Source organism: Phodopus roborovskii, unplaced genomic scaffold (genome assembly GCF_943737965.1).
Source record: "Phodopus roborovskii unplaced genomic scaffold, PHOROB, whole genome shotgun sequence".
Classification (NCBI taxonomy): domain Eukaryota; kingdom Metazoa; phylum Chordata; class Mammalia; order Rodentia; family Cricetidae; genus Phodopus; species Phodopus roborovskii.
Genome location: NW_026126447.1, coordinates 31,401,421 through 31,415,811, shown reverse-complemented (window position 1 = coordinate 31,415,811; position 14,391 = coordinate 31,401,421). Strand labels below are relative to the sequence as shown.

The 14,391-nt window shown below is 41.7% G+C and overlaps 1 pseudogene; it reads right to left on the bottom strand.

Annotated features, from left to right (window-relative positions):
• Positions 1-12,882: 12,882 nt before the first annotated feature.
• LOC127224861 (glyceraldehyde-3-phosphate dehydrogenase-like) lies at positions 12,883-13,906 on the bottom strand (annotated as a pseudogene).
• Positions 13,907-14,391: the final 485 nt, after the last annotated feature.

Below are 14,391 nucleotides of genomic sequence, written 5' to 3'. Positions count from 1 at the left end.
CCTCCCTCTTCCTGTCTAATTTTTTCTTCCTCTATTTAAGTTTGCATGAATTCATACAGCTTATAGAGTTATTGGCTCCTTGGGCGTTTTTTCTTTTCATCAAAAGCATTACTTCCAGCATTTTTCTTTTCAGATTATCTCCAAATGCTATAAAGTTCCGTTTTCTTCTATTGCCTCTGTAATTTTCCTTCTCATTTCCTTCTCACAGTCTCAGGCCTCCATAAAATAACTCATGGTTTATTATAATGCATGTTCTCCATACCCTTTTGCTTTGGCCTGCTTGGATGTACTCTATCAAGGAGCTTTCATCTTCTAATAAGAACATAATCTTCGTTGCTTTTCCACACATGGGTGCTACTTTTTTCTTTTTCTTCTTCATATCTGGGAGGGGGTGGACAGGGAAAAATAGAGTATTTTGAAAATAGATGCATTATAAAATTCTTACTGTTGGTTTATCTCCCAGGAACATGTAGATTACATGTAGGGATACTCCAATTAGCAAGGAAACATGACTTTAGGCATCATGATATGTAGATCAGGGTGCTCTTAGCTTTTGTAGACCCTTGTGGGCATTATTGATGGCTCATTCATTCATTCATTCATTCAGCAAAAATTCACCTAACAACTTTATTGTCTAACAAAAGCATAATGTAAGTTACAAATATGACCTGTGTATGCAATTTAAGTCAGATTAACCACATTAAAAAAAGGAAAAAGTAGGTAAGACCAACTTTAATAATATATTTTATTTAACTCAACTCTTAATACTATCAAGTAGAAGACCTATGACATTATTAATAATATTTTTTTCCCTAGAGGTCTTCAAAGACTGGTGTGTGTTTTATAAATTTCAGACGAGTCTCAATTTCAAGTCTTTAACAATCACATTTGACTGTGGCTACCGTATGGGACAACATTGACCCTGAAGTATTTTGTTGAGGCTTCTGAAAGGAACAGGGTAGGTGTAATCCTCAGCAAGTTAAGCTACAACAGATACAAGAATAGATGCAAATGATCATCAAGGTGATGTATACAGGACAAGCAAAAGAGAGCAAACGTATACAAGGTGAAATGCAGGGTTAGTCTGTCACCTACCTACCCGTGACTGGCTTCGACGGTGTAATTCTGCAAGGTCCAGGAAGGTCTCCCTTTTAGACTTAGATCTGACTCGTTACCCACTGCTCCTTACGTTAAAGAGTCTACACAAAAACCAAACTAGACGATTCTTTGTTTGGTCACTCTGCCCTGCCTCCTGCGTGGGTGCCCTGCTCTACTGTGAGTAATGGGAGCCTGGATCTGTCCCCTCAGCATCCCACAGATCAATTCTTCACTCTGCGTCTTTGGAATGAACAAATGAACTGAGGAGTGGGTGTTGGGTAAGTAAGTAAGGCTTCCATCTTACATCTCATTTTAGGATTAAAATCATTTTTCCATTTCTTAGTACCTTGGTAATAAACTTCTTCCCATCTCCTCTGCTTTCCTCTTTCTGTCTCTTTTTGTCATTTTACAAATTTTTAAGCTAAGGCTTGATTATTACATCCCAGGAACTGTACAAGGCATTATGTGTGTGAAGACAAGAAAACTAGTCACCACCTCCAAGGCATTGTGAGCCTTGTGTTGCTGTAAGTCATAGCAGCTAATTTTCACTGAGTGTTCTCTCTCTCTCTCTCTCTCTCTCTTTCTCTCTCTCTCTCTCTGTGTGTGTGTGTGTGTGTGTGTGTTGCACTTCTACATATATTTTATCTCTTAGAATTTTCAGTGTAGGATTGTATATTGAATAATTGAATATTATTTTTTTCCCATTTCTCAGATAAGAACATTTGCTTGCAATTTCATTGATGGGATGTGTTGGAGTTGGAATTTAAACTTAGGTTGGAGTCAATGCTTGAAAGCCCTGTGATAAAAGATGCCTGACTCTTTGGAGTTCCTGGGATGGCCTATTGCCCATCATGCACAATTAGATAAAGTGTCATCTTTAAAATGAATAATTGGATAGATATTAATATTTTAAATTAGTAAAGGGTAGTGTTATCTATCTCCCTACTAAATGCCCCGGAGAACTATTTCTTAGGCCACTCACTTTATACCTATCTCATATATATATATATATATATATATATATATATATATATATATATACACACACACACATATATATATGTATATATATATATATTTATATGTGTATATGAAATCAAAAAGATATATAGGTTGCAATTCCCACATCCTATTCCAAGCCTAGTAGATGGCTGATTCTTTCTCAATGAGCAGATTCATTCTTTCCAAAGCTCAGCTATTACCATAAAGATTCCACTAATTCAGTTATTTTGCTGATACCTTCCTGTCCTGAGGGTGTTTATCCTCTGTCCATCCTCTGACCCCGCCCCTGACTGTTCCCACTCACACCGCCCCCACCCTCCCAGTGGAAGATGCTCTGAGGAGTTCACAGCAACTTCCCCAGAGTTCTCTAGGTGAGGGTTTTCATATTCATCTTCCTTCTGCTGCCCTTTTCATCTTTCTTTTTTAGAAACTAAGTTTTATTTCCCACAAACCTTTGATTGCTCTGAGTTTTCTCGCCTCACATCTGTAAAAGCAGATATTAGTTCTTATTTAATTATAGAGAACAGTATTGCAATATTCTTTTATTAACATGTTCTTTCCTTAAAAATACGAAATAGATATAAAATGTGAAGGTTATATTAGTGACTTTTATAACATCTGTCCCTTCATGTGTGTGAGTATTTGCTTGCATGTATGTATGTACACCACATACATGCCTGATGCCCACAGAGGCCAGAAAAGGGAATCAGATCCCCTGGAACTGGAGTTACAGGCAATTATGAGCTGCATGTAGGTGCTGGGAACTGAATCTGGGCCCTCTGCAAGAGCAGACATTGAGCCATATCTCCAGGCCCCAGATCTGTTTCCTTTGTAAAACCCCAGGCTTCTTTCCCACGTGGATCAACAGTTCTGGCTTTTTTCTGTTTGGTGGTAGTCTAACATTTTGTTAAGGAGGTGGTGTTTTGTATGAAACAGACCTGGGTTTAGGTCCAACCTCTGCTATCTTGTTACTGGCATTAGCCCTCTCTGTGCCTCAAACTGCTTTGTCTATGAAGTAAAAATGGTAAAATTTCTATCATATGCCTCAAACTCAGCATTTTATTTGCTTTAAGTACTTTCATGCTGACATTTACCCTTTATAACAATCCTGCAAAGAAGGTGTTAGGCACATTAACATCCCAGAGAAGTTTATTTTCCACTGAGCACTGCAGCATAGCCAGTAATGGCTTTGTACACATGTTCTAATGGCTGCATACGTTCACTGTGTAGTTAGGCTTTAACACATGTAGCTATTGGCTTGCTGCCAGACACTTGCATGGCTTTGAATTTTTTCCCCTCTGCAAACGTGATTGTGATGAACAGATTCCAGTATAAACTTATTCCTTAGTTCTGACAATTCCTTTACTGTAGATGCGAGGCCTTAAAGGCTGAGGGTATAAGCACATTTTTAAAGGGTTTTGCTGCCAGTTACTATAGTCATTTCCCAAACAGTTGTATAAACTCACAACCCCCCCCCACTAGCATGACAGTGTCTCTTTTACTGTGTTCTCCCTAGGTCAAAGTCATCATGTAAGAAGCAAACAACAAAGGTAAAAACCCCCAGGACAATGCTCTGTGTCTTTCAGGGAAGCTTTTCTCCCTGTCAGCCAGCCCCTTGACCTAATCATTCTGCCAGCTTTATTGGGAAGTCTCCAGATAATGGTCAGAGGTAATTTAACCCCCCACCCCGGGAAGAGTCTTCCCTTCAACGTTGACATTAAGGATTGTCTCTCCTATCATGTGTACAATTAGGGCTTTTATTTAACCAAGTCCAACCAAACAGGGTCAATTTTTAGAAACCAGGCTGTAAATCATGCATGCGATGTCGTCTGTGAAGGTACTAATGGCACCTGAGCCTGACATGCAGTGACCACTGGAAGCTTGGGAAGAGAGCAGAATGTGGCAGCATTCCCATGAGCCTCTCTCCTTTCTTCTGGAAGATGATGATAATTCATTATGTTTCTAAACATAGGTTGTATAGAAATTATGTACTTCTACCTTTGTGGCCTTGGACAAACAGTTATTAAACCCTGCCAAATCTCCACTTTCATATATGCAAATTGGGACTATTACCCATCACTTAGGGCTCCCTGAAAAATAGAGATCATACTTTGAACTCTTTAAAAATGATTTATTTTTATTATTCTTTAAAACTAAGTGCGTGTCTGTGTAGGGCTACATGCATGTGTGTGCAGGTAGCCATGAAGTCCAGAGACCATGGATCCCTCAAGGAGCTGGGCTTACAGGCAGTTGTGAGAGGTTACATGTGGATACTGAGAACTGAACTCCAGTCTCTACAAGAATGGCCTGCAGCCAGGCAGTGGTGGTGCACGCCTTTTATCCCAGCTCTCAGGAGGCAGAGGCGGAGGCAGGAGGAGGAGGAACTCTGTGAGTTCAAGACCAGCCTGGTCTACACAGGTAGTGTCAGGATAGGCTCCAAAGCTACACAGAGAAACCCTGTCTGGAAAAACAAAAACAAATGGTATGCCTTCTTTACACAGCTGAGTCACCTCCCCTGAATTCTTACTATAGGTATTCTAATTCTTACCATGATTGAATTTCTGTTGTTGTTGTTTTTCTCTAAATAAATTGTTACAATTTTTTAACTGGTCATCCTTACTAAATATCTAGACCTTGGGGCCACTGGTCAGACCTCCAAAGAGAAAGCACCAATTAAACTAGGAATTCTGCGTTCAGATGTGTGCTTTCATAGTAACGTAATAATTCTCATACTACAAACATCTATCAGAGACAGAAAGTTCTTCACTCCTGAAAGATCCTGTAATACTGGTATTCAACACGTGTGTGAGCTAGCGCACCCTGCTTTGACTGGTTGGCAATTTGCAAAGGGTTTGTACAACCTTACAACAAAATACAACAATCAGAAAACCCACCTGCCTCTGCCCCAACTCTATTCCATTGTTTGTTGGCTTACCATGTCTTTAATTAGAAATCACTCTGGTCCGGGTCAGACATTTACAAGCAGTTAGAAAATGGTCATGACATGAGAACCACCACAAGAGCTCTCGCTTAGGGTTACGGAGTGCATACCAGATGCCAGCCAAGTCTCAGGTACACAAGTTCCACGTACCCTGTCTTTACCCACCGATGAAAAGAATACTGTTTCCCGTACTGTAGAGGAGAAAACTAAGGCCCTGACGGTCTGGGTGACTTGTTCAAAGCCAGCGCATATGAGACCTGGATTCCAAGCCCAGGTCTTCCCGATTTGGATTTCTTGGTCTCCTTTAGATCTCCTGCCTGGAATTTTAAGATTTCAGTTACTGCTGTGATAAATACAACACAGGAGAAATGGTCATTGAAGTCAGGAGCTAGAAGGAATACTCCGTAGACTATGCAAACTGAGCAACACTGTACAGTTAAAGAACTTTCTAGAGATTATACCACTGTAGACACTAGCTAAGTAAAGACATAAATGACTATTGGTGGCTGTAGCTTTTTGTTTGTTTGTTTATTAAATTATGTTTAGCAGCTGAATGTACACCTTTAATCCCAGCACTTGGGAGGCAGAGGCAGGAGGACCTCTGTGAGTTTGAGGCCAACCTGGTCTACGGAGAACGTTCCAGGACAGACTCCAAAGCTACAGAGAATCCCTGCCTCAAAAAACAAACAAACAAAAATTATATTTAGCATTTGTTTGTATTATTTTGTAAATTGACAATTTATAATTGTATGTACTTATAGAATGCAAAGTGTTGCTATTACTTCTTAATTCAATATGGGATAATTAACTCAAGCCAAATGTCAAATCTATCACTTCAATGATTTATCTTTTAACAAAACTATTTATATTATTATGAAACTATGTGTATATGTTTGTGTGGTTTTGTGCATGTGAGTGAAGATGCTGGCAGAGGCCAGAAGAAGGCATTGGATTTCCTAGAGTTGGATTTATAGACAGTTGTGAGACACCTAATACTGGTACTGGGGATTGAACTCAGGTCCTCTATAAAAGCAGCAGGCACTTTTAGCTGCTGAGCCCTCTCTAGCCGCAACACTTATGTGTGTGCACGTGTGCGTGCATGCACACATGTATGTTGGAAACATTTGGAATTTACCCTCAGTAATTTTGAGATCAATTTTACATTATTATTAACTAGATTCACCATGTAATACAGTACATTAAAAATAAAAATACTCTCCTTGACTGAGATTTTGTAAACTTTGAACAACATCTTCCCATTTTCCTTATCCCAGCTTCTATAGCCAGGATTTCACGCTTGCTTCTAAGAGTTTGGATTTTGGACTCTGTATATAAGTGAGAACTTGCAGTGTTTATCTTCCAGTGCCTGCCTTACTTTGCTTAGCAGGACACCTTCCATGTTATCTCCAGTGACAGGATTTTCTTCTTAAGGCTAGCTAGTATTCCATAATATACACACTCACTCTATCCATTCATGTAACTGTAGCTACTGACTGGTAGACACTCAATGATAATCCTCTCTCAAGCCAAGGCAAGCGAAAGGAGAAGTTCTGAGACAGGGGTTATTAGCTGCAGGAACTTGGTTTGCCATGTTCATGTTTGATGCCAAATGACTTGTTCTTTTAGGGGAATGTTTCTTTGGACTTGCTTTCTATTTGATCTTTTATATCCCCACCCCTCACCACAAGGGAGACACATACTAATGAGTTCATTAAACTAGGACATCAGGAAGATAAACAGAAAGATTGCATCCTTCCTGTTGCCTCACACACAATGGTTCCCAAACACCTTCCCACTTACAACCCAATTATTTTTGTTAATAGTAATGGTTTTTTATCATTTTACATTTGCTAGGTGCCAACAATTAGCCAGGCACTGGTTGAAACAGCGACAATCAGTTTCAGCGTGGGGCGCTTGAGGCCGTTTCTCATGCCCTCTGCCCTCTGTGTCCTTACTGTGCCCAGTATTTGTCTTTGAAGTTAAACAGAGCCTGGGCCTCAGGACATAATGTTGGAGGAATTAGCACTGGGAAGGCCAGACTGCCAGGGACCATTGGCAGGGTCTCAGCAGTCACAAGCCATCCTAGATGGAGAGCTGGGTACTTGGCAGGAGGGTATAAGAAAAGTCAGAGAGGGAGGGAGCTTGAATGGTTCCTTTTAAAAATAAGTAAAGTGCTAGGTCTAGAAATTTATCTCTAGAGAGTCAGCCAGGACAAGGGAAAGGGTCCATGCTTAAAATGCCAAAACGTAGCCGGGCAGATTGATTCTGTGCAGCCAGTATCAATCATGCAGATAGATTTTGCCACAAAATAGTCCAATGTCCTCTCCCTCCCCCTTCTGACTTAGGCGGGTGCATGAACAGTGAAGAATGGTGGGCATTTTAAGACATCTTAACTGAGGTGGAGGAGCTGAAGCTAAATATGAATTTCCCGGTTCCCTTTCTCAGCATGCATGAAAAACCGTCCTGTGCCGAGCTCCTGGGAAGTGGCTGTCCCCACATCCCCACAGAGCTGTCTTCTGTGCAACAAACACAGAGCTGTGGCGTTCCTTTCAGGGAAAAAAAAAAAAAAAAAAAAAAAAAGGTTCAAACCAGTTTGGTAAGGTTTTTAGTTGTTTTGTTTTGTTTGGTTTGCTTTTGTAAGTACTCAGTAGTTAGCTGATCTGAATGTATAAATGCTACTGAAAGTTTTGCAATTTCTTTTTAGAACCCAAAAAATAAAATCAAAAGTTTAAGGCCATAAAAGCAATCTGTGACTATCAAGTAAAGTTCAGGAAAGATATAAAAATACAAAGCACAAATTATTAATTGTACTTCTGCCTTCCTAAAATAATTGCTAATAATTTTTTCCAATAAATAAATAATCCCACCATCATATTTTTAATTTATTTCCTGACACTGGAAATTTAGTTTACCAGGTGTGGAAGAGAGGATATATAATGTAGGTCAAGATAGAAACATGTAGGCTCACAGAGCACGGAGCACATGCTTTTAATTTCAGCACAGGGGAAGCAGAGACAGGCAAATTTCTGTGCATTTGAAGCCAACCTGTTCTATATAATGGGCTCTGGGCTGTAAACCCAGGGCTACATAGTAAAACCCCATGTCAAAGCAAGGGCTGGATTTATGGGATTGGTAAATTAATCATCAGTGGCTAGATTACAAAGTCTACTGTCCCAAGATTGTTCTAACTCCCTTTAATCAGCCTTATGACTAAAATTTCAGAATTTGTTACCAAAAGAAAACAGGAAATAAAGGAAAGTTATATGCATTTGCTGTCAATGGGAAGGCTCATGTAATTCAGCATTTCAAACTGTCAAAGGCAGAAATGAGAAGCTCAAAAGTTGAGCATTGGTGACCACAGCAAGGCCAGACGTGAGTCAGCCACAAAAAATGCTCAACCTCCTTTAAAAGCTCTTTGTCATGGTCCAAAAAAACAACATTTTTAGTGTTTTCCTTTGACTTCACATCCCGCTATTGAATGTACATGGCTAATTATTATCTGAATGCTATCTATTATTCCTGTGCCCCTCTGGTTCTAACCGGATATGATCCAAATATGGCCACAAACACATTACAGTGTGCAGTGAAATCAAAAGAATAAGATAGTTCTGTTTTTGAGGGTTGATGACATTTTCTCTCCTCTCCAGTTTGAGTCCTGGACAATAGCTTCACTGTTGTCTATTCTAGGCAGCTGTGTAGAATAGTAAAGATTTGGAGATCTTTGTAGGCAGTAGAAAAATTGAGCCTTTGTATACTTCTTGTTCAGTATATTCTACCCAACACCCATGTGTGAGTGTTGGATTCCAGGAGAGGCAGCAGGCTAAGGGAAGTTTGTGCAGATACAGAGGTATTTGAAAGTACGAGCCCACCAAGTTCTGAGCCACTGTGCCTGGCCAATCTTTTAGAGATGCGTAGAAGGAATCCTTTCTCTAGTTCCGTCTACTGAGTAAGCTGCACTTGCTGGCTTTCAATGAAAAACACAGGAACAAGAACCAGAAGAGAAGTTAGGAATGAATTCATTGTTTCATCCCCCAGACAGTGGGGTTCTTGATCATTGAACCAACAGTTTCAGGAAGGAGTGGAAACACACATGAGGGAAAAGAACAGACAGATGCTGATGTGGTCAGATGCTGATGTGGTCAGATGCTGATGTGGTGTGAGATGACTAAACAGTGAGTGTGATAATTAGTTACTTGGGGCCACAGTAGGGAAGGTGGCAGTTGAGTCACTGGTACTCATGTCTGAGTGTTGGTGTGCCATGCCATATCCTGTACCTTCATATCTGTCATGTTAAGTATAAGGGCAAGCCACCCTAATATCATAAGAGGGGTGTGCCCAGAGTGTCAGGGAGATGGGATCAGAGACAAGAAATACCACTCAGATCTATAATTTTCTTCCATTTGTCACTGGAGAATTATTTCTTTTTTCAACTGAGATACTGTAATTCTTTTATTTTATTTTTTTTTCAAAAATTTCTTACATAAGTACTATATTTACATAAATTGCACAACATCTCTGCCCCTCCAACTCTTCCCATGTCCCCTTCTCTCCCTTTTAAATTTATGACCTCTTCTATGATTATTAATGTTTCACACACATTCACTCACACAGCCTACTGACTCCATTTAGTGTAGCTTATATGAACCTGTGTTTAGAGCTCATTGCTTGGGTCTGGATAACCTTTCAGAGACTTATCCCTGGAGAAAACTTAGTCTCCATCTGTTGCCTGTAGGTCTTCCTCTAGGGTGGGTCCTTGTATGATTTTTCCTATCCACATTGTCAACTGGTGTTATTATTACCCAAATCTATTTATACATTATTCCCCAAAGAGATTTAAGAATCCTAGTGTCAGGGCTAAGGAGATGACTCAGCAGGTAAGAGCCCTTGCTACTATTGCAAGTAGTTCTCTGTTTCTGAGGCATCAAACCTTTTTGGCCTCCACAGACACTATATGCACACGGCCCACATCCAAAATACAAATACTCATATACATAAAAAAATAAAAATTAAAAATTCCTAATAGCTCTTCTTATTTTATTGACATGACAGCTGGGAAACAACAATAATTAGTAATTACAATAGTAACTACTGTTTACTGAACAGCTAATGTGGATGAGACACTCTTCTCTTTAGTGTCTCATTCAATTGTCATGATTGAACAGCTGGCTAAAACAAAGCATGGCTAAGAAGATGCAACATACCTAATGGCCCCAGCTACCCTCAGATCTCATCTCTGACCCTAACACATCGCTCCCAGGCTGAGCCTGCTTCCTTTTATACCAGGAGCACATTCCCACCTCAGGCCTTTGTGCATGGCAGTTCCTCTGCCTGGAAGATTTTCCCCCTAAAGGTTTGAGCAGTTACTCTCTCATGTCATCTGGGTCTCTGCTCAAACGTTGACTTACCAGGAGAGGCTTCTCTGATAATCACAAATCTAATAGTGTCCCTTGTCACTCTCTATCCCAACATTATTTTTAGTTGCACAGATTGCTATGAACCTCATACGCTTGTTATTGTCCCTCAAGCCCTGTTAAAACCACATCTTCCTGGGCTGGAGAGATGACTCGGTGATGAGCTCAGTGATTAAGAGCGCTTGCTGCTCTTTCAGGGGACTGCAGTTCAGTTCCCAAGACACATGCTGGGCAGCCATGTAGCTCCAGCTCCATGGAATCCAACACCTTCTGACCCCTTCAGGCACCAGCACATATGTGTTCATGCACATACACACAATACACAATAAAATAAATCTTTAAAAAAAAAAATCTAAGTTTCCTGAGCACAGGGCTCATGCTTACTTCTTTCTCCCCTGGACTCATCCCCAGTGCTTAGGACAGTGTCTGGTACACAGGAGATGTTCACTGTATTTGTTCACTGAATGGAGGAAGGAAAACAGTTTCAGCTTTGTTACTTACATTGCCCAAGACAAGAACCTGGGTTGGTGTAACGGGGCATTGAGGAGATCATACTGGAACCAAACTCCCAAGCTAGGAAGGAATAGCTTAGCATCTATAATCTCCTTCTCCAGCCCACTTGCACTTCTCATTTGAACATTCCCTTTTGGTACCACTCCCCAACTGGAGCATAAATTGTGTTATTACAGAGATGGGCAACCACACAATACCATGGCCACAACTGACAAGCTCCTCACATCTCGGTGTTTACCTTGCCTGCCCATCAGTCATCCATGGCTCCTGACCTACAAGCCCGTACTTTCTATAAACTTGTAAGCCAGGCGGGGAGCTTGGTGTGATGGGACACTGAGGAAGCTCTCACCATTTGCACACAGCTCTGAAGTGCAAGTTCACACCAGCACCTAGTCCTATGCGAGGTGCTTAGCTCAGCACCTGGCCCCCAGTCTCAATACAGGATAGTTCAGTTTCCTAAACCCCAACAACGCTTCCAGTTCCCCATAGACCCTGCTTCTCTATTGGCTCTGCTATCTCAGGAGTCCCGGATAAACCGCATGCCATTCTAGCCCTTGCTGCCTCTTCTTGTGGCAGTGTGGTCATCTGGTCCGTTCTGGCTTCTGATGTGGACGTGGGGGTCCTGAACACCGGTGTACACCTTAATCAGGTATTTTACCATCATTTCAATCTTCAGACAACCTTCCTAGGCATGCTCTTTAAGAAAAGGTATGGCTCATTTCACTAAAACTTCTTCCTTGATCCCAAGAAATTCATGCTCTTCCCTTCTTATCTTTCTATACTGGCATGTTGGAAAATTCCTCTAAGAGTCACAAATGCCCACATTCTGTTTCTGGTTTCTATGAAAAGATCATGAGCTTTTGAGTCACCCAGCCACTTAGGAGCTGTATGACCTTGAAGGATTTTCTCTTTCTCTGATCCACAGACTCTTCTTCATCTTGACCTAGGAGATATATGTGTATGAATGTGTGTGTGTGTGTGTGTGTGTATGATATATCTATATCTATATATAGATAGATATAATAGAAAAGTTGTAAGTGGCATTGTGCACATAAAACAGAGTAGTCCCTGATACCCATAGAACACACATAGCAGTTAGTTTTGCAGTGAAGAGACTGATAAACACACCATACACACATCTCAAGCGTACAGCACACACATCACACACAAAGAAGAAAAAACTTTAAATACCCTCTATGTGTAGTGAGATATTTACTTTGTCTGCACTTGTGGCACAGACCATGCCCATTGGGGGTGGAGACAGGGGCAGATGTTACCTGGGGGAACTAAGTCTGAGGAGGGGGCTCTGAGAGCTCTCTAGCTTGCAGCATGGGGACAGAAGTGCATCCGGAGGCATCCTTGGCACCAGGAACCATCCATGAATAAACATCTATTCAGCCTATTTGTTTCTCCTGATCCTCACTAAACATCAATATCTGTGGATGTGTGAGCTCCAGAGAACAGGTCCAAGGGGAGCTGCTCTGTCTACCTACAGCATGTGATGGTGCTCTGTGCTCTAGCTCAAATTTTCTTTCCTGTTGTTTCCCTGCTCTGCTTGGTCACAGCCCTGTTATCTGATATCTTGGCTTTATGTGATGAGCTTTGGTGTGTTCTGTAAATCTAGGTACCAGTTAAATGCTTTAGCTTCTGAAAGCATCTGTGTGCTCATGCACATTCTGAAGAATGCTATTGATAGTATATTCTCTCTTGCCATTTTTTCCAGGTTCAGTGAACTTTATTAAGGGCACTCAAGAGAGTAGGGCTCCCTAAGCCCCTTAATTCTGGGGGTCTGGGATGGAATCTGTGAGGCTGTGAGGGAGATTAGTGTCGGGGATGGTTGGACAGGGACTGCTCAGCAGCCAGGGCCTCTCTCTTGCTTGTGTTCTTGCTGGGGGTGGATGGTCCAGGGCAGGCTTCTTACTCCTTGGAGGCCAAGTAGGCCATGAGGTCCACCACCCTGTTGCTGTAGCCGAATTCATTGTCATACCAGGAAATGAGCTTTAAAGGTGGAAGAGTGGGAGTCTCTGTTGAAGTCGTAGGAGACAACCTGGTCCTCGGTGTAGCTTAGGATGCCCTTCAGTAGGCCTTCGGTGCAGCCCAGGGTGCCCTTCAGTGGGCCCTCAGTGCAGCCCAGGGTGCCCTTCAGTGGGCCCTCAGAAGCCTGCTTCGCCACCTTCTTGATGTGTCGTACTTGGCAGCTTTCTCCAGGTGACATGTCAGACCCACAAAGGACAGGGGTAGGAATACAGAAGGCCATGTCAGTGAGCTTCCCTTTCAGCTCTGGGATGACCTTGCCCACAGCCTTGTCAGCACCAGTGGATGCAGGGATGATGTTCTGGGCAGCCCCATGGCCCTCATACCACAGCTTCCTGGAGGGGCCATCCACAGTCTTCTGGGTGGCAGTGATGGCATGGACTGTGGTCATGAGTCCTTCCACAATGCCAAGGTTGTCATGGATGACCTTGGCCAGGGGGGCTAAGCAGCTGGTGGTGTAGGAAGCAGTGGTGACAATCTTGAGGGAGTTGTCATATTTCTCATGGTTCACACTTATCACAAACATGGGGGCATCAGCAGATGGGGTGGAGATGATGACCCTCTTGGCCCCGCCCTTCAAGTGGGTCCCAGCCTTCTCTATGGTGGTGAAGATGCCAGTAGACTCCACAACCTAATTGGCACCAGCATCACCTCATTTGATGTTGGCAAGCTCTAGCTCCTGGAAGATGGTGACAGCCTTCCCTTTAATGACAAGCTTCCCATTATCAGCTTTGACTGTGCCTTTGAACTTGCCATGGGTAGAGTCATACTGGAATATATAGACCATGTGGTTGAGGTCAGTGAAGGGACCATTAATGGCAACAATTTCCACTTTGCCAGAAGTGAAGGCAGCCCTGGTAACCAGGCATCCAATATGGCCAAATTTGTCCACTCCTACCTTCATCATTGTGTCTCAGGATGGAGGCTGTCACTGCATGAAAATATGCGATGTGGCTGTCTCTAGAATAGGGAGGAGCAGAGACCCCCTCTTGTCATCTTAAATAGGGAGTTGGACTTCCCTCCTTCAGAACACTGCTCTTTTTTTTATTTTTAAGATCACATTTTAAATTCCTTTCTTCTTTTTTTTTAAAAATAAGATTTTGTACCTCTTTCATCTATTTCTGGCAAATTTCCCAGGCTTTGAGAAATTAATTTTGGCTATTACCTTAGCACGGAAGAGAGCTATCTTTCACTTTATATTCATAATCTCTGTTTTTTTCTTGTATCTAAATCCTATTAACTCTCCTAGCCCATTTCTGCTTTAGTTTTAAGAACAGTAGCTAATGTTTGTGTAATGTTCTATGGTTTTACAAGTGTATTCCCAGGTACTTTTGAGCCTAACATCACTGTGAAATAAGCAAGTGTGTTTCAATTCTAATTTAACCAAAGTGG